The 22,262-nt window shown below is 38.3% G+C and overlaps 1 pseudogene across 1 annotated transcript in view; it reads left to right on the forward strand.

Annotated features, from left to right (window-relative positions):
• LOC307055612 (ferritin light chain-like) overlaps positions 1 to 16,427 on the forward strand; it is a 37,205-nt pseudogene extending 20,778 nt beyond the window's left edge. The window contains exon 3 of the transcript in view: positions 15,885 to 16,427. The product of the transcript in view is annotated as a ferritin light chain-like (transcript). The remainder of the gene's footprint in view (positions 1 to 15,884) is intronic.
• Positions 16,428 to 22,262: the final 5,835 nt, after the last annotated feature.

A 22,262-nucleotide genomic window follows, 5' to 3' on the forward strand; every position in this document is an offset into this window, starting at 1 on the left:
CATTGGTCTGTTCGACCTCAGATTATCCCTAGGATTATCTAGTCTATTTTAAAGCACTAGAGTCCCGTATCAGAAAAACTCACCCCATGTTTTATTACTTTGATTTCTTCTCTGCCTCTTCTCCCAACATGGTGAAGTCATTTACGGAAGAAAAACCAGCTTTTTCCAACTTTGCATCATCACATATTCTTTCCAAAGCTATTATTATGGAATAAAATTTGGCTACACTTTGTAAAAATCTAGCTTTTTGAGCCTTACAAATCTTAACAGTTAACCTATTGCCTCCATTGGAATTTGGAAAAAAAATATTTTGAAAATGAATAGCTGAGATTTGACATTTTTGTTTTTTGTGATTTTCTCTTCCCCTAAGTGACAAGTGAGTAGGAATGAGAAACACATACATAAAGAAAAAAAATTATCTTGCTGCCTTTGCATGGTTATAATTTATAGGAGGCCCTTTTCAACAATAATCTATTATCAGAATCAATAAACTATAATCTCCATGAAGCCCAGGCCAGGATATTTGTCTCTTTTTCAGCAGATTGCAATACAAACCACATTCATGGATTTGCTTCTCGATGATCTTTGTAATACTGTAACAGCTGACCATTTCCTCATGCCTCTTCACCTTAACTTAAACCTGGTTTTTCACTAATGACCTCACATTTCCTTCTCTATCACTTGGTTGTCGGCCTCTTTTCCAACTCCAACTGCAACTCACATTTCACTATGGAACCAAAGGAAGACTTCCACCTTCCTGCTTTTTAGTGATACCTCAAGGTCATTACCATATTGTGATCACCCTGAAGAATAGCCAGACAATTGCTATTGCAGAGCCATCTGACAGTTTGTAGCTCTAAAAATTAACGAAGGACCACATTTGTCCAAAATATCCTAGTTTAAGATTTTGGGAATACAGCAACAGTAATTCCGAAGTCGTTTATGACAATCAGTGTGGGAAGCACCCTCCCTCAGGAAGATCCTTTGCCATACAATACTCTTTCGCTGTCAGGTAATAAGGAAGCACGGCCGTGGAAAGTAACCTCTTGTGGAAAGAAATACTTGGCTTCGAGACGGCTTGAAGTTCATACATTTTTCTTGAATTAGATTCCCCATTAGTTACTTTATCCACAAAGAGGTAATTATCAGAATTCTGTAAGCAATTAAGGAGATGCTACTGCACATTCTTTCAGCTTGTTGACCTTTCTCACTTTATTTCATGTGGCTATCTGAAACATCAGTGATTTACATGTCTTTCTTTTTTTTTTTTTAGCAGATTTCTGTGTGTGTGTGTCCCCATGATGAAAACATCATTAAAATAAGATATCATGAACAGACTCTTAAGAAGTAGAGTCTACTTAAAGTCCCAGAAAATGTGAAAGCACTAACATTCATGGACAACTCTACATTCTGAAAGTTACTCCAAATTTTATTGATCTCTATTTTGTCTAGGAGTTTTTCAAATTTTCTACCATGATCATTTGTTAGTTTTATAATTACATAATAAAGGCATTACATCATACAATCTTTTGTAATCCATTGCCGTTTTAAAACTATTTGTTTCCTTGTCCTCAGCAGATATGTCATAGATTATTAGTACACAAGCAAAGACTTTCAACATAACAGTACTTTAGAGTGAGAAGAACTATACTGAGCTATCTCTATCCTAAGACAATGCACTAGGAAAGCACTAGGAATTCTTAAGCACTAGGAATACAGACACGATCAAGGGGCAAGTTCCTTGCCTTCGAGTATACATAATCATTATAGCAAATGCTTAAATAGCACTTAGTAGATAACTCACCACAGCAGTCTTATTATACTCCTTTTTAATAGGTGAGCAGAGGAAGCCACAGGGAAGTCATAGGGTAAAGCCAGAATTTGAACCTAGGTAGACTATAGTACACTCTCCACTGCTTTAACTATTACGTTAAAATATGTATATATAAAAGTTATATATATATATATATATATATAACTCCAAGTATTTGAAAGTTACAAAACACTTATCTACCAAAACTCAAAAAGGAGCACACAAACTTGCATAGAAAATAAACATGTAAAATTTCATGAATAAACCACAATATAACCTGCTCCACATAATATATGACTGCAGTGTCCTAGGCCTCTCCCATCCTTAGGTAGCCGGAAATTACAACAAAATAATACTTTTCACCTTTGGAAGCCACACCATCTCTCATACAGACCAACCAATTACTTCCTTAGAGAGAATAGGAAATTAACCTGAATATCATATATATATATATATATATATATGTATATATATATATATATATATATATATATATAGCATTACTGATGTAGAATCTTTGTTTAAAGACAATAACTTCAATAGCAGAGGGAACTTTACCATTGCAGGCTTCAGATAACCTCTATATTTCTCAGGTTTTATGCTAAATCATAAAATGCCATATTGTGTCTGAAGCTATTTTTTCAATAGTCCATTTTCTTAAATGGACTAGCAAAGCAGTAAATACTGAGGAACATTTTGGCTCCCAAATCCTAACAAACAATAGAGCAGGGGTCAGTAAATTATGGCTAGTGGGCCAAATCTAGTCCTCTACCAGCTTTTATAAATGAAGCTTTATTGGAACACAGCCATGTTCCTCAGTATATGTATTGTTTGTGTCTGTTTTCACATCACAGCAGCAGAGCTAAGTAGTTGCAAAAGAGATTGTATGGCTTGTAAAGCCTAAAATATTGACTGTCTGACACTTTATGGAAAAAGGTCTCCAACGCCTGCAATAGTATACAATGAAAGTGATGCTACGTAACATCTAAGACTAGGTCATAAAAGGTCATGCAGCTTTTGCATGATTCTCATGGAATGCTTGAACCCTGGACACTCATTCTTGGGATACTCTACCTTGAATCCTAACTACCACATTATGAGAAGTCCAAGCCACATGGGCAGCCATCTATAGGCACTCCAGTCAACAGTCCTTGTTGGGCCCAGTCTTCAAGTCATCCCATCTCAAGGGCCAGAAATGGGAATTAAAATTATCTAGATGATTCCAGCCCCAGCCATTTCAATCCTCATGAGCTGAGGTTTCAGACATCAGTCATGGAGTAGAGACAAGCCATCTCCTCTGTGTACTGTTTGAATTGCTGACCCACAGAATCTGGGCACATATTAACAGTTTTTTTGGTTTCAACACTAAGTTTGGACTTCTTAATTATGTAGCAGTACATAACTGTGTTATCTATTAGATAACACAGTTAGATATCTATTATCTAATAGATAATATAGCACTGTGTCTGTACACAGGAGATCTACATTTCACAGAGCACATACTTTTAGATGTGAATGTTGACTGCTCAATTTCTAAGAAGAACATATACACACATATAGGTACAAAATGTTTATGTATATGTAAATATTAGACCTATATAAACTAATCTATATTATCCATAAAATGAGGGGCCCTTGATAATGGCTAACGTTTCTTTCTGGTATTTATTGTGTTCCAAGAACTGATAAATTCTTTCATTGTATGAATTTTCTCTTTTAACCCTCATAGTAACTCGATGAGAGAAGTAATGTTATCTCTATTTTATAGATGAGAAAACGGAGGCAAAAACAGATAACATGCTCAAGAGTACTCAACAAGTAAATTTGAGAGTCAAGATTTGAACCCAAGTTCTCAAGTTTTAGATCCCTTACTCATAGTCACTAAGCTATATACTGAGGAAGGGGATGAAAGCTGAAGCCATTACCTCCTGCTCAAGAAGTTAGACAGAAACTTAGCAGGTATGGTTGAAAGAAGACAGGACTTGGAGTCGTAAGTCCAGAGCCTGAGTGATGACATGACTTCTCCTCTCCTCTAGATACAGGTTTGTGTTTAGACAATGAAGAAGAGCACTGCACGTTTTGATGGTTGATTTCTGGACTTAATGACGACCAGAGAGTGGAAGTTCACCAGGGAGCTATTCTGCAATGACATAAATTATTGATTCAAAATCAAACCTGTAGTATAAATTACTGATTCAAAATCAAATCTTTATCATGTCTCCCTTGCATCAGAAGTCTTTCCCACTCTTCATTTCTTTTTAAACCCTTTCCTGTCTACTCTTGGCCAAAGCTTGAAGCCTGATTTAACATTTGGAAATAAAATAATGAAATAGTCATAACACAGCAATTCCAATGCCTACTGAAACAGAAGCTCTAAATAATTTTTCAGATAATTTAGGAAATTAAAAATATTTACATCATAGATGCAAAGACAGAAGTTACTTGTGTAATAAAATAAATGGTGAGACAAAAGGTTTCTGGTCAAGTAGATTTGTTTAAATAGGAACACTAATCTGAGTTCTACCCCTGTGCTAAAACCCAGTGACAGGTTGCATACAGCTTCTAAAGGGATAGTTCAGTGCATTGGGTCAAATTGATGCCCTAAAAGGTGGTATTATTAGTAGTACTAGAAGACAGAGTGTGACTGTCTTCTTTGGGACATAGATGAAGACCCCAAGATAGACAATATCAAGGACAAGTTATGTAGAATATTATCTCAGTCCTTGGGACATGTCATCCAGGATAGAACAAGAAGTAGATTTATTATCAAGTACATGAAGCCAGAGACAGTAAGCAATGAGTGGTAGTTGGTTAAAATAGACAGGTTTTAGAAGTAGAGGCACGGAGGTAGACAACAAACTTAGGGTTACCAGGGGATTGTGGAGGGGAGGTTAAAATGGGAGATTGGGACTGAAATATACACACTACTCTACATAAAATAGATAACTAATAAGAACCTGCTCTTCTTATTAGCACAGGGAACTCCACTCAATACTCTGTAATGGGCTATTTGGAAACGACTCTGAAAAAAATACAAGTGGGGCTTCCCTGGTGGCGCAGTGGTTGAGAGTCCGCCTGCCGATGCAGGGGACACGGGTTTGTGCCCCAGTCCGGGAAGATCTCACATGCCGCAGAGCGGCTGGGCCCGTGAGCCATGGCCACCGAGCCTGCACGTCCGGAGCCTGTGCTCCACAACAGGAGAGGCTACAACAGTGAGATGCCCACGTGCCGCAAAAAAAAAAAAAAAAAAAAAAAGTGGGTATACGTATATGTATAACTGTTTCACTTTTCTGTACACCTGAAACTAACACAACACTGTAAATCAACTATACTCCAATAAAATTGTTTTCAAAAATAGGTTTTAAGAACCATAGTCAGGGAGCAGTGTGGATTGGAAAGACCTGACAAGAAATATTTCTGCATCCTCAGGCAGTGCTCCCCAAGCTGGCTATTGCAAGGGTGAGCATTTAAGAGATCTTTGACATAAGGAGGACATGAGATTAACAATCTATCCCAATGTGCATGAATTATTCTCCTCGGGGCTATCAGAAATCAGATGGCATCCTAGAGCAAGGGTCAGCAGATCTTTTCTGTAAAGGGTCAGATAGTAAATATTTTGGATTTTGTGTACCATACGTATCCATTGCAATTGCCTGTCTGCTGCTGTAGCACAGAAACAGCCATGCACAATACCTTAATGAATGGGTGTGGCTGTGTTCAGGCAAAACGTTATGCACAAAACCAGGAGTCAAGCGAGATCTGATCAGTGGGCCAGAGTTTGCGGACCCCAGTTCTGGGTCAGTGTTCACAGCTGAATGAGTCATGAGGCCTTAAGTTCCAGTTCTCATTGTACTACTTTCTACCTGGGTGAACTTGGGTTCATCCTTTTATTTATATGGCCCACTATGTTAGTCAAGTTTCTCCAGAAAAACAGAACCAACAGCAGGTGTATACAATGTGCCCATATATATTGATAGATCTAGATATAGATATCAATATTGATACGTAGATCTATATCCGTATCTATATAAAGATAGAGAAAGAGAGAGAGAGATTTTAAACAATTGGTTCACACAATAATAGAGGCTTGGTAAATTCATAATCTGCAGGTTAGGCTGTCTAGAGACTCTAGGAAGAGTTGCAGTTCAATTTCTGTAAGTCTTCTGGCAGAATTCCTTTTTGCCACAGGGAAGTCAGTCTTTGTTTTATTAGAACTTTAACTGATTGGATGAGGCCCACCCATATTATGGAGGATAATCTGCTTTACTCAAAGTCCACCACCAATTTAAATATGAATTTCATCCAAAAACACCATCACAGGGACTACCCTGGTGGCACAGTGGTTAAGGATCTGCCTGCAAATGCAGGGGACACGGGTTTGAGCCCTGGTCTGGGAAGATCCCACATGCCGTGGACCAACTAAGCCCATGCACCACAGCTACTGAGCCTGTGCACCTAGAGCCCACGCTCTGCAACAAGAGAAGGCACCGCAATGAGAAGACCGTGCGCCACAACGAAGAGTAGCCCTCGCTTGCTGCAAATAGAGAAAGCCCACGGGCAGCAACGAAGACCCAACGCAGCCAAAAATATAAAGAAAGAAAGAAAGAAAGAATTTAAAAAACACAAAAACGCCATCACAGAAATATCCAGAATAATATTTGACCAAATAACTGGGCATGGTGGCCCAGACAAATTGACATGGAAAATTTACCACCTAAGCCATAGTTTTGGCATCTTTTACTGAGAAATTTGACTTATCTGAACTATTTTCATACCTAGAAGATACCTTCTACAGGTAACATGATTTGGCGCCAAAAGCCATAAGCTAGAACATTTCATTCCAGGTCCCTCCTCAAATATCCATGATAGGTAGAAATTTGACATCAGTAGTTCTTGAAATCTCCCCAGTGAATATAATATGCAACCAGGGCTGAGAATCTGGAGATGTAGAGAGAATTTAAATTGAACTTTAGTTAAACAGTAAAACAAGCTCTGACTCTACTGGCTGGAGTTAGACAAGGGATATGAACTTAGTGGGATGAGAAGATAAAGAACACTAGGGAGTAAATCAAATGCTTTACACCTGTGCTTAGCTAATTGTTACTCAGATAATTCAGACCATCTTACAGCATCGGAACCCTGAAATTCCTTAGTTCTGTTTACAAAAAAGTAACTCTTCAAGTAACTGAACTCTGAGAATCATGTAAATCATAAAGAAAAAGAAAAAATCTTATTTTCTGAATTAGTTGATTTCATATATACTGTTTCACTTTCATGATATTAACTAGTTATCTTTCTTTCCATGTTATGTTTGAGGAAAGTAAGGCTTTAAAAATCTCAGTCATTTTCTCAAGGTCACTTGTTAAGGGTGTGGTAGGCAGCATAATGGCTCCTAAAAATGCCCTCACCCTAATCCCTGGAACCTATTAATATGTTACCTTACATGGTGAAGAGGACTTTGCAGATATGACTGAAGTTATAGACCTTGAGATAGAAAGATTATCCTGGATTACCTCATGGAACAAATCTAATTGCATGAGTCCTTAAAAGCAGAAAACCATTCCCAACTGTAGAAAGAGAAAGATAGAGATGACTTAATAGAAGCAGAATCACAGCGATGCAACATTTTGGGTTTTGTAGGTGGAGAAAGGGGACTCTGAGTCAAAGACTATAAGTGACCGCTGGCAGCAGATAAAGTCCAGGGAACAGAAACACCCCTAAGAGCCTCCAGAAAAGAATGTAGCTCTGCCAACACTTTTTTTTCTTTTTTAACCATCTATATTGGAGTATAATTGCTTTACAATGGTGTGTTAGCTTCTGCTTCATAACAAAGTCAATCAGCTATACATATACATATATCTCCACATCCTCTCCCTCTTGCGTCTCCCTACACCCTCCCTTCCCTATCCCACCCCTCTAGGTGGACACAAAGCATAGAGCCGATCTCCCTGTGCTTTGTGGCTGCTTCCCACTAGCTATCTATTTTACATTTGGTAGTGTATATATGTCCATGCCACTCTCTCACTTCATCCCAGATAACCCTTCCCCCTCCCTGTGTCCTCAAGTCCACTCTCTATGGCTGCATCTTTATTCCTGCCCTGCCCCTAGGTTCTTCATAACCATTTTTTCTTTTTTTTTATATTCCATATATATGTGTTAGCATATGGTATTTGTTTTTCCCTTTCTGACTTACTTCACTCTGTATGACAGTCTCTAGGTCAATCCACCTCACTACAAAAAACTCAATTTCATTTCTTTTTATGGCTGAGTAATATTCCATTGTATATATGGGCCACATTTTTTTTTTTTTTTTTTGTGGTACGTGGGCTTCTCACTGTTGCGGCCTCTCCCGTTGCGGAGCACAGGCTCCGGACGCGCCGGCTCAGCAGCCGTGGATTATGGGCTCAGCCACTCCGCAGCATGTGGTATCTTCCTGGAGGGGGGCATGACCCGTGTCCCCTGCATCAGCAGGCGGACTCCCAACCACTGCGCCACCAGGGAATCCCTGTGCCACATCTTTATCCATTCGTCTGTCGATCCTGCCAACACTTTTACTTTACTCAATTGAGACCAGTGTCAGACTTGTAAAGTAATAAATTTACCTTGTTTTGAGTCACTAAGTGTTTGGTAATTTGTATGAAAGCAATAAAAAACAAATACAGAGGTTCTACAAGAGCCAGGCTATATATTTATACTTAAGTATTTCTGAAATGAATTTAACATTGTGATTGACAGCAACAGCAGCAGCTTCCATGGGATCCCATCACACACCTGAGGAAAAGCAGCCTAATACAAAGCAGTGACAGCAGCAGGTCATTGCCCCACATTTGGAGTAGAGGGGCACTTGTTCTACTGTAGCAGCAGCATAGCCTGAATGGGAACCCATCCTCCTGTGACACTAGTCCCATCAACATTAGTGTAATCTGCTAGCATCTGCTGAGCCAACAGGCCCCACATACACAAACCCTCCAACTCAGCAGCATTAAGTGAGCCAGGCTCAGGGTTTCCTGAAACTCATATCCAATGGCACTGGAAAGACCAGATATCACCTACAGTTAGGAAAACATCAAAAAACAAAAACAGAACACTGGGAACTTCAGAAAGAAAAGGGGAACAATGGAATGGGTGAAAACAAATGGGGTAAATAGAAGAGACTATCATTAGTCTCATGAGTTTCTTAAATACTATATGATGGTCAAAGCAAAAATTATGACACCATCTGATGTGGTTCTCAATGTAGAGAAAGGAAATACTACAGAAAATCATACTTTAAAACTGGGGAATATTAAGAGACCTAAATGGAAGTAAAATTTTGAAACTTCACTTGAAGTCATAAAACACTGATTCCAGTAGACTATGATAAGTTACATATGTATACTGTAATGCCAAAAGCAACCACTAAGAAAACTATACACACAGTATACACACATGATTATAAATAAATACATTAAAATGGGCTTATTAAAAAATGTTTAAGTAACCCACAAGAAGGCAAAATAAGAGAAACACAAGATTGAGAAACTAAGGTAAAAGACAAAACAAAAAATAAAATGGTAGACCTAATCTTTAACATAGCAATAATTACATTAACTGTAAATGATCTAAGTAACCAAGTCAAAGACAGAGATTGGAAGAGTAGATTAAAAAATCACAAGCATGATCCAAGTATATACTGTCTATAAGAAGCTTACTTTAAACATCATGATATAGGTAGTTCAGAGTAAAAGGATGAAAATGATATATCATGTGAACATTTATCAGAAAAAGCAGGAATGGATAAATTAATATCAGATAAAGTAGATTTCAGTGCAAAGGAAATTATTAGGGGCAAACAGGGTCATTACATAAAGATAACAGGAATAATCCACCTAGATGACCTAGTGATACGAAATGTGTGTGCACCAAACAACAGAACTTCAAAATACATGAAGCAAACACTGAAAAAGGTAGTAAAAGGAGAAAATTTTAAATCCACAATTATTATTGGAGACTTCAACACAGCAATTTATAGAACTACCAGACAGAAAAGTCAGCAAGGATATGGAAGAGCTGAAAACATCATCAATCAACAGGACATAAGTGACATTTAAAGAACACACTCAATAAGAGCAGAATACATATTCAAGTGTCCGTGGAACATTCACTCATATACCATATACTGGGTGATAAAAAAACATTAGCAGATTTAAAAGAATTAAAATCATAGAGAGTATGTTCTCTAGCCATAATGGAATCAGACTAGAAATCAATAACAGAAAGACAACAGGAGAATCTTCAATCACATGAAAACGAAACATCACAATTCCAAAGAACTCATGGGTAAAAAAGACAGCGTCAAGGAAAAAATTTTTAATGCATAGAATAAAAGAAAATGGAGATATAACAGATCAAAGTTTGTGGAATGAAGTGGAAGTAATGCTAAAAGGGAAGTTTATAGAACTAAATTGGGAAATAAAATATTTCAAAGCAATAATCTCATTTTCTATATTACAATAGTAAAAAAGGAAGAGGAAAAAACACTAAACAGGCAGAAAGAAGGAAATAATAAAGATGAAACAGAAATCCATGAAACTGAAAACAGGAAAATGGGGGGGAAAATCAATGAAACAAAAGGCTGGTTCTTGGAAATAAACAATTTAATCAATAAAGATCTAGCAAGACTGATAAAGGTAAAAACAGAGGTGGCACAAATCACAGATATCAGATATACAACCAGGGATACCATGACATATCCTGCAGGTTAATAAGGGACAAGTTATTATGAACAAGTCTACACTCTAAATTCAAAAATGTAGATGAAATGGGCCAATTCTTCTACACCCAAAACTACTAAAACTCAGCCAAGATGAAATAGATAATCTCAATTTTCCTGTAACCATTAGAAACACTGATTTTTCATATAAAAACTCCCAAAAGAAATATTCAGGCTTAGATGTTTCACTTTTACCCAAGACTTAAAGAATTAAAACAAATTTTACATGATTTGATAAGAAATAGAAGTAGAGGGAACCGTTCCTAATTAATCTTATGAAGCCAGCATTACCTTGATACCAAAACCAGACAGGAACAGTATAAAAAGAAGAAGACTATAGACCAATATGTTTTATGAAATTGCCTGTAAAAATCTTCAGCCAGATATTAGCAAATTAAATCCAGAAATATATAAAAAGAATAATATATCATGACCAAGAGGTATTTATTCCAGTTATGGAGAGTAGGTTAAATATTTGAAAATCAAACAGTGTAATCTACCATATCCAATAGATTAAGGGGGAAAAGTCATGTGATCCTATCCATTAATGCAGAGAAAGCATTTGACAAAATCCAATCCCATTCATGATTTGGCACATATATACAATGACATATTACTCAGCCATAAAAAGAAACAAAATTGAGCTATTTGTAATGAGGTGGATAGACCTAGAGTCTGTCATACAGAGTGAAGTAAGTCAGAAAGAGAAAGACAAATACCGTATGCTAACACATATATATGGAATCTAAGAAAAAATATGTCATGAAGAACCTAGGGGTAAAACAGGAAGAAAGACACAGACCTACTTGAGAATGGACTTGAGAATATGGGGAGGGGAAAGGGTAAGCTGTGACAAAGCGAGAGAGAGGCATGGACATATATACACTACCAAACGTAAGGTAGATAGCTAGTGGGAAGCAGCCGCATAGCACAGGGAGATCAGATCAGTGTTTTGTGACTGCCTGGAGGGGTGGGATAGGGAGGGTGGGAGGGAGGGAGACGCAAGAGGGAAGAGATATGGGAACATACGTATATGTATAACTGATTCACTTTGTTATAAAACAGAAACTAACACACCATTGTGAAGCAATTATACTCCAATAAAGTTGTAAAAAATAATAATAAAATTTAAAAATTTAAAAAAAGAAGGAAAAAACCCCCAAGCAAACTAGGAATAGAAAAGGAACATACTGAAACTCATCAAGAGGATCTACAAACAACCTATACCGACATTATATTTAACTGTGAAAGACTGAATGCTTTCTCTGTAAGATCAGAAACAAGGCACCGATATCTGCCCTCACCACTTTTATTAAATATATTAATGGAGGTTCTAGTAAGAAAATAAAGCAAAAATAAATAAATACATAAATTTAAAAGTTAAATTTTTAAAACATTTATTTAAAAGATAAAAGGATTATTCCTACTACGTTGAATAGGAAGGAATATATCCTACTGAATGTTGAATAGTAATATATACTATTATATTAAATAAGGAAAAGTAAAACGGTATCTGAAGAGGAGATGATAATCTAAATGGAGAAAATACCAAGGAATCCACAAAAAGCTTGAGAAATAATATGAGTTTGTAAATGTTTTAGAGTACAAATCAACACAGTTTTATCAAATTATATATTAATAACAAATGTGTAGAAGCTTAAATAAAAATATGTGATGCCATTTACAACTGACCTAAATAAATACTTAAATATAAGCCCAATAAGACATTTATAGGTCCTCTATACTGAAAATTACAAAATGCTGATGAAGAAAAATGTAAAAGTCCCAAACAAATGGTGAGACATACCTTGTTCATGGATTAGAAAACACAACATAATAAAGATGTCAATTCTCCCCAAGTTAAGAGGCTTAACAGAGTTACTCTTAAAATGCCCTCAAGGTTTTTGTGGATATAGACAAGCTTATTCTAAGATTTATATGGTAAGAAGAGGCTGAAGAATAGCTAAAACAATTTGTAAAGGAAGATTAAAATGGGAGGAATTCATCTACCCAATTTCAAGATTTTGCAGTAATGATGGAGGGTAGATACACAGATCAATGGAATGGAATAGAGAACCCAGAAACAGACTGACATAAATACATTTAACTTGTTTTTGACAGCAGTGTGAAAGCTATCAAGGAAGAATAGACTTTTCAAAAAATGGTACTGAAACAGTTGGACATCCCTCGACAAAAACAAACAAACAAAAAATGAACCTTAACCTGAACCTCCACACCTTACACAAAAATTAAATCAAAGTGGATCATAATCTTCAATGTAAAAGCAGGACATTTTTAGAAAAAAAAATAGGAGAAAATCTTTGGCATCTAGAACTACGTGAATAATTCTTAGACTTGACACCGAAAGTATGATCAATAAAAGCAAAAACTGATAAATTGGATCTCATCAAAATGAGTTAAAAATGCTTCATAGAAGATCATTTTAAGTGGATGAAAACTCAAATTACACAGTGGGAAAACATATTTGAAAATCCCACATGAGACAAATGACTTGTATCTATAATATACAAAGAACTCTCCAAACAACTTAAAAAAACCCAACTAGAAAATAGGCAGAAGACAGGAACAGACGTTTCATGGAAGAGAATATACACATGGCAAAGAAGCACATGAAAAGATGCTCAACATCATTAGCCATTAGGGAAATGCAAATTAAGACCATAATGAGATATCAGAGAATAACTAAAATTAAAGTATAGTGACAACATCAAATGCTGGTGAGTACATAGAAAAATGATATCACATCACTGGTGGGAAAAGAAAATGGTTTAGCCACTCTGAGAAACAGCTTGACAGTCTCTTTTAATCCTAAAAGTAGATTCACCCTACAACACAGTAATTGTACTCTTGAGCATTTATCCAAAAGAAACAAAAAATTAAGTTCCCACAGAAACTTACACATAAATGTTCATAGCAGTTTTATTTATAACAGCCCCAAACTGGCCACTACCCAAATGTCTTTCAATGGATGAATGTTGAAACAAATTGTGATAAAATCTTATGATAGAATACTACCGAGCAACAAAAAGGAACAAATTATTAATATATGCAAAAATTGAAATGAACTTCAAGGGAATGATGCCGAGGGAAAAATTTTAAAAAGCCAATCTCCGAAGATTAAGTAATTCATGATGATATTTACATATTATCCTTAAAATAACAAAACTGTGGAGATGGAGAACAGATTAGAAGTTGCCAAGGGTTAGAGATGGGGGTAGAAAGTACAGCGGGGGATCTTTGTGAGGTTTTTGTGGTCCCAGTACAAATAATACAGCAATCTTGGTTTTAACCCCGAAAGATGTTTAAAAGCAATTCCTAATAAGAGGTGTCCAGATATTTAGCAATGGCAGCAGATTAGAGGTAGAGCTACCCAACATGACAGCTTCAAAACAGATGGTACTAATTCAATGCATATGTTAATTTTTAAAAGGCCAATCACAATACTTAAATGGTATATATCTTAACGATATTATTCTAAGGATCCAGCTATACCAGATGGACTAGCAGGATTTTCTGTACATTCAATCTTATTTAAGACAGTAAATCTTATAATAAGACAGTTAAAAAAAGAAAAAGAAAAAAAAGCAAACCAACTACAGTTGGATATTCTCATAGGAAGATGAGGTGGAAATATGTAGCAGTGGTTCAAAAGCTTAAGCAGTGGCACCTAAATTTGGCTGCACATTAGAATCATCTGAAGCACTTTTTAAAAACCCTCACACCAACAGTTGGTCATCCTAAACCAAGAAAATCATTTAAAATCGCCTCAGACGATGCCATTGTCTAGCCAGAAGTGAGAACCAGCGGACTAAGCAGAAGGGGATGTTTCTACAAAGATTTCTTAACAATAAGTTCTTTCACCCAATCAGATTTACCTTCCTGCAAAGGGGTAAAGAAGGCTAGATGTTGTCCATACTTGCTTAGCTTTAATTAGCACTTGTGACTTGCCCAAAACCTAGATCATGTTTCCCCTAAATTTCATGTTATTTCCTAAGTTCTTCAAATCCAGGGCTAAGGGGTTTGCCAGGATGAGATTTTAAGTGCTCACACAGGGGAAGTCCCTGGCAAACCAGGACAGAGGTCACTCTACAATGAAATATAAAGCATCCTAAATAACCCTGCCACTGCCCCCAGATACTAGTCTGTGCCAACCAGTGGAGAAAAGGCATTCTCCATTACTACCACGGCAAATGCTGCTGTACTTGCCTTGGCTACTCCCTATCTTTTCCAGGCGTCTCTCCCCTTCACCTGCTGGTGGACGCTTTGGCAGCTGCCAATGCAGATATTTTCAAACTTTAAGGTGAATAAAAATCATCTGGAGGGCCAGTTATAACAGAGATCACTGAGCCCCACTAGAGTTGCTGATTCCATAGGGCTGGGACAGGGCCCTAAAACTTGACTATCTGACACATTATCAGGGGACGCTGGTAAAGCTGGTCAGGTTGTTACCGAATGCACGTTCGTGTGTCTGAAGCACAGTGAGGCCAAACAAACCGAAAGGTTGCAGTCTGGAGCAGAGAAAGGTTTATTGCAGGATCGAGCAAGGAGAGGGGTGGCCCGTGTTCCAAAAACCCTGAAATCTCCAAAGGATTTCAGCAAAGCATTTTTAAAGGCCACGTGAGGGAGGGACGTCCCAGGGAATGTGATCAGCTCGTGCACAATCATCTGACTGGCTGATGTTGAGGCCACAGGGCAGATAACATTATCCATCCTTAGGTGCCAGAAGGTCTGGGGGCTGTGTGCTCATGATCATCAAAGAGTTAATTTCTTCCATTGGGTGGTGGTTTTTAGCATCTGAAAACTCAAGAAATATGCCTGAGATACTGTTATCTGAGGACTTCAGAGAGGAACTACAGCAGAGGCTATGGGGGATGGGTCTGTCCTAGGAAGGCCCCATAGGGTACTGCTTGCTTACAAGGTGACCATACTTTGAGAACCACTGCTCTAGTGGCTTGGAATGTTAAAGTAATGGAAGAATCCCTTCCCAGATCTAGATTCTAGTATCACCAGCTATTTTGGTGGGGGGAAGGGTAAGTTTTGTCCTTGCTTGGACTTCTTGTTCATTTATATCAAAGCCTATTTGAGGCAGTGCACTCGGCAGTCCTGCAGATCTGTCTTTTGCTTCCACAGTGTTTGGAATGAACAGACCCAGGGACGCTCCTTGCTCCAGCCCCCGACCACCCTCCAACATTTCCTCCTGTCGCAACCTTTGGAATCAGCCACTCAGCTATCCTCAGCCTCCAGGACAGGCCAACACCGTTTTTGGAGCTTAGCTCCTTATCACTGATCAACCACGAGTTCCCACGTTCGTCAGAATTATTCCATCGAGGTGGAGGCCGCCATCCACCGCCTGTTCAACATGCATCTGTGGACACTTACCTCTCTCTAAGCTTCTATTTCCACAGCAACAGTGGGACTCTGGACAATGGGGGCCGCATTTTTCGCCAACTGGCTGAAGAGAAGTGTGAGGGCGCCCAGCGACTCTTGAAAATGCAAAACAAGTGCTGCGGCCGCGCCCTCTCCCAGGATGCGCGGAAGCCTTCTCAAGATGAGTGGGGTAAAACCCAGGACACTGTGCAAGCCGCCATTCTTAGGGAGAAGAACCTGAACCAGGCACTATCGGATCTGCGCGCCCTGGGTCCTGCCCGCGCAGACTCCCACCTCTGTGACTTCCTGGAGAGCCGCTTCCTGGAGGAGCAGCTGAAACTCATCAAGAAGATGGGCAACCACCTGACCAACCTCCGCAGGCTGGCTGGTCCGCAGGCTGTGCTGGGCAAGTATCTTTTCGAAAGGCTCACGCTCGAGCACAAACAGGAGTCTCTGACGTCCAGCGGCCTCTGAGGAGCCCCTCTGGCGTCAGAGCTTCTGCCTGAAGCCCAGCTCTGCAGCCACTAGGCAGCTTTGTAACCGCCCTGGAGCCCTCTCCCAAGCCTTGGACCAAATGGAAACAATAACGCTTTTTGCAGAAGGAAAAAAAAAGCCTATTTGAAACACAAACAGAATAAAGAGAAAAAAAGAAATATATATATATATATATATTCACGTTCTTTTAACATATGAATTGCCCCACTTTATCTGTGTGAAATACGTTTGTTCCCGCTATTGGGCTGGTTCTCAAGCTTTGCTGCTCGTATGAATTACCTAAAGAGCTTTTTTTTTTTTTTAGTATTAAATATTTTTTAAAATTAGTTTCTGCTTTATAACAAACTGAATCAGTTATACATATACATCTGTTCCCATATCCCTTCCCCTAAAGAGCTTTTAAGAGAAACTTTGGTGTCTGGGTCCCAGCCCCAGAGATTTTGATTCAGTAGGTCTAGGGAGGAGCCTGGGCACGGGGAGGTCTCAGAGTTCCCCAGGTGATTCTAATATGCAGCAACTTTGTGAACCACCTCTTGGCTTCAATCCAGCTAGTGATCAGATATTAAATCTAAGACACATGGGCTAGTGCGTGACCTCTGCTGCTAGGTGTGTTCCATTTTCTTCCTCCTGGAAGATTCCTGCCAGGGAAAATGATTGATAGTTGTGTTACTTCTCTGAAATGGATAGAAATTTCCAATTAGCGTGAACAGGGGAGGGTGAATGGGTGAATGCAATAAGGTGTATCATTTATGTATTTCCCTATGTGTATGGCTAGAAGCTTTTGCAACTGACGTCTGCCCTACTTTTCATGCGAATGGTAATGCTTGTCCTCCTAATGCAGCTGTAAACTTTATAAGCCCATAGGTAGACAGCATCCCAAAATATTTACCCCTCCCCACTGGCCCACTCTCAAGCTTCACTCCCCTTCCCCAATACACAAATGTACATCAATGTGCTGGAGACCAATATCAACATACTGACCTTCAATTCTTCTACTTTGCAGCTTCCCTCTTATCAGGAGATGTCAGCATTTAGTGCCCAGAGGAGGCATTTCCAGTCATCTCAGCTTAGAGGTCAAATATCCAAATATCCAAATATCCAAAGTAAAAAAGGTTAAAGAAAAGAAGAAGAAGAAGAAAGCAAGGAAGAAAAGAAGGAAACAATTTTCTTATCTCATAGTAATAAGGCAGTTTTCCTTAAAAAAAAAAAAAGACTTAAGCCTTAAATTCTCTTTCCTAATCAAAATGTGCTTTTCCGTCTTTAGACTATTCCTCTTATATCCTGTATTATTCATGATGTTTAATTCTTGAAATAGCACATGGCTGAAAACAGAAGCTAACCTCTTGTCCACTATGAATTAAATCTTCTTTTCCTAGGACCCGTCTACAATGTACAATTTGGGGTTTGCCAACATAATTATTTTCTCTGAAATAAGGTACAGCATTTTGCCTTTTCAATATAGAGTTATACAATACATTGTTAACACAACATAGTTAATATAGTCAATATAGTCAATACAACTATAACACACATGATATGATGCCACTTTGGTGATTTTCTTCATCCATGTAATTCTGAAATTTGACAGTATAGTTTTCATATTCTAATGAGCTGAGTATTACCCTTGCAAGGATAGAAAAATAAAATAAATTCATAATATTCTTGTGTGGTTTGCCCCTGGGGTGGATTACCATAATGGGGGCATATTTGAGCCTTTCTCCAAGTCATTAAAAAGCCTCCAGCGAGTAGCCCCTTGTCCTCTCCAGGAAATTGCGGCAAAGTAGCTTTAATCACAATAATCCTGGGGGGAGAAATCTCGGAAATAAGACATCTGCTTCTGTGCCTTGTTGTTTTGCAGAATAGCAATGATTGCTTTAGCAGCTTCTATTGCCATATGTGTATAGTAAGTAAATGAACATAAAATTGAATGAACGCATAAAAGAAGGATAAACCCACCCAGTATAACAAATCCATTCTCTCACCTGCTGTGCCCTGAAACGTGAAAGAAAGAATCACGGGATCATAAGGATTCATAAAATAACAGTCTCTGTTAACAATATAGACAGGAGGTATAAGGATGGTTTGTCTGATGTGGGACCAACAGCTTAACCGCTTAATTCTTTTTTTTAAGGGCAAATCATTCATTTATTGTTTAAAGATTGCAAGACAACATCTGAATTTTTGTAGCACAATTTAAATGTTTTACTTTTTTGATAAAGCAGAGTATAATAGACAAGCAATTAGTTTCCAGTAATATCTATATCTCTATTCAGAATTAAGTCTTCCACAGACATGTAACCTGGAAACAAAAGCCTGTTACAATAAGCAAAGCTTCAACAGAGCGGCTACTTTTTGGGCCAGGGAAAGGTTCATCCCTATAGGATGATGATGTGCTGTGTAAAATGGCTGCAAGGTCACAGCCTTGAGGGCATTGGAAGTCTGTTATCCTATTCCACATTAAGTAGTTTGGTGAACTTCAAACGACCGTTCGTCTGCAACCAAGCTGCCAACCTTCAACTGATATTTCAAACAGGTAAAAAATAAATGAAAAGAAATCCCTACACTGATGTTCCTTGATTTACACTGTTAAATGGTTCATTAACATGTAATTCTGGCTAAGAATTACATTTGAGACTCCTTGCTCAGATTTTGGTTAACAGTACTAATCTTTAGAAATTCAAGTTCTTATTAATCAATAATTTGTCAGCTAGGATACATTCAGGCATCAGCTGCAACTACAGAATAGGTGCACTGCCTCAGCGCTTTGGAAAGACATAATCACCAACACTACTAGCAGACAAAATATCCGTTACTAGACAGCATATGTGCAGTACAGCAAGACAAAAACATATATTCATATGTGCCGCAGACCAGCCGGAGAAAGAGGATTTCACCGCCCAGGGTCAGAAGGGAAGGGGTAAGGAACTGAAGTAGCACCGACGAATGGGGTCAGAAGGACCAAGACAACTGATGGTTGCAAGGCAAGTTTTATTATGCTACGGTTGCAGATTATATAGACTAGAAATGGAAGGTTGCCAGATGGTGGTTTACATTATCTATAGACTGTCTCGGCTCAAGGTTAACTTCCCTGGGAGAAAACCCATAAGCCCAGAATCATCCAAAATAACCTGCATGTGCAGGGGGGAGACAGCTTTGCTTGTCTCATTTTACATTCTTTCTGATTTCTGGGCCCTGGTGATTTATCTCCCATGGAATGGAACAAGGAGGGGAACAAGTAGGGACAGTCCCTTCGAGCAGCGGCGGCATGCCTGGCATGTCCGTAGCCTGATCTCAAGGCTGACTGTTTCCCTCAGTTCCCCCTTTTTTATTTTTTAATTTTTGCTGCAAAATAATTCCATGAAGCGTAGTGCTGAGAGTAGTATATTGTTGCATGAGGATACGAAACAGACATGAGAAGATTATTATCAATAATAGGCAAATTATGGCCAGGGTAATAAATCCTGACAACCCTCCAGTAATCCACGACTGAGGGTTTAACCACTTTAAATGGTCCAGTAAAGTTTTAATTACATCTTCTTGCGAAATATCATCAAGATGTGCATTTTGTATATCCTGAATTTCAGCATTTAATTTGTTAAGATCAAGACTAATATTATTATCTGACCAAACACTCAGCAGATGCATTTTTACTTTTTCCCATTCCCAAATACAGTCATTGTACTTGTAAGGAGTAACACAAATCCATGTATACTTTTCATGACAAGCTAAACGCATCCTCAATTTTAATGCTGCCATCTGATCTCCAATCCCCAAAATTGTGTTTTTAAATTCATCTAACTTGTTATTCATCTGTAAATCTATGTGACTTTGTAAAGATAAAGCAAGACTGGTATTTTGAGATAACTGATTAGCAAAGTGAGCATGATTAATACTCTGTGAAAGAGCAAGACGGGCAGTAGCCGCGGTAGCAGACAGAGCAGCCAAGGCAAGTCAACTTACTATTAGCCACCCAATAAAGCGTCTCCTTCTCTGCAAGGCTTTAGAGAGTTCCACCCATGCCTGTACTCCAGTATCTTCATACCAAGGTTCTCTCAGATGTACAGGCACCATAACATATATGGGTTGCTTTAGTATAAGCACAGATTGTGTTCCTGCAGAAGGGAACATACAACTGTAAAAATACAATGAACACAGCTAATATTATATCCTCCTTTGGAAGAATTACCAATGTTAATAGAACCAATCAAAAGTGTATATGGAGGAGCAACACAAGTTATAACAGGTGTGTTGGAATAAGTTAGAGCTAGTTTCCATATATCCCAGTTCTTTTGAAATGCGATAAACCTATCTATGACGGGAATAGAAGAGATAAGAATTTACCCCTTGGTATAATCTATACTACACCATATTTGGTTATTATTCCAAGATGCATTGCAACGTTCAAAATTGGATCCAGGAAAGTTAATGGTCACAAAAGGAGGAAATTGATTTTTTGATTTTCTCTTAAGAATAGTAACCATATGTCCAGCCATAAGTATCCTTTGTCCTCCAAGTAAACGCTTCATACACAAATAATTTCCTGAATCTTCACCTGTAACCTTGGCTATAGTAATAGCGGAATCCCTAAGTGGTGAGGCATATGAGATTCGACCTCTAATATTAATAGGTTGCCCATTTTTATAGCAAATGATGGTATCCTTAAGATCCTCTCGTCGGCTGGTAGCCGGGCATGTAAGAGTAATGTTGGTTCCTGTAAAACGAAGGATGCCTGGAGAGCCTGACAAACTAATTGATTGATCCGTTCCCTCATAAACATCTGTATGCTCATAACTAATAGCCTTTACACATCCAGTTTCCAGATTCAATGGGCTAAGACGGACAGGATAGGTACTAAACCAGTTAGTATAATTTACAGACATATTGATTTGTTTTATATTCCCAATAAGAGGCCCATAAACAGTATCATTGTAAAATACAGGAAACTCTGCTTCAGACCAAGATATGGGTTTTAATAGTGGAGGATCAGGTACATAGGCCCAGTAAGTTGCTGCATTAACAGAGGGAACACATGAAATGGTTGCCAACATAGCCAAAAATAAAGTCACAGGTGTAACAGGATTATTCTGTTGTTTCACTAACTCTTGAGCTCGTGAAACCAATTGTTTAATTTGTCCCCAAGTTGGAACATCACTCCTTTGAGTCATCCTGGCAAGTGGTCTCCTCTTCTTCTTCTTTTTCTGAATCAACACTGTCAAATTTTCGGGAGAGATGCAGAGCTGCTTCATCTTCTGAACTAGTTGTGAGCTGTGGCGAGCCATCTATTTGCTTGACTAAGCAAGCGCTCAGGAAGCCAGAGAGGTCCAGGAGCTGATCTGGGAAATATACACACGTGACCACGTCCCCAAATCAACACAGGATCAGGACCATGCCAAGTGCTGGTTAGCGGATCTTTCCCGAGGACCTCCAGAGATTGAAAGGCCAATCTTGGCTCAGCCACCAACCTTTCCCCTGTCAACAGTGAGAAAATTTAAAATACACAGAGCATGATTTATAAGGTTATGTAGTGTTGTTCTATATAATTGCCCCATTTTTAGTTTTTCAATAGTTAGCTTTAAAGATCTATTTGCACATTGTATAATACCTTGTCCTTGAGGGTTATATGGAATGCCTGTAATATTGGTAATTTGTAATGAATTACAAAATGTTGCAAAAGCAACACTAGTGTAAGTGGGCCCATTATCTGTTTTAATAATTTTGGGAAGGTTCGTGAAAGCAAAACAATGTAATAAATGTGTGATAACATGTTTAGTAGCTTCTCGGGTCTGTGCTGTAGCACAGAGGAAACCAGAATAA

The sequence above is a fragment of the Hyperoodon ampullatus genome (assembly GCF_949752795.1).
Source record: "Hyperoodon ampullatus genome assembly, chromosome: 7".
Classification (NCBI taxonomy): domain Eukaryota; kingdom Metazoa; phylum Chordata; class Mammalia; order Artiodactyla; family Ziphiidae; genus Hyperoodon; species Hyperoodon ampullatus.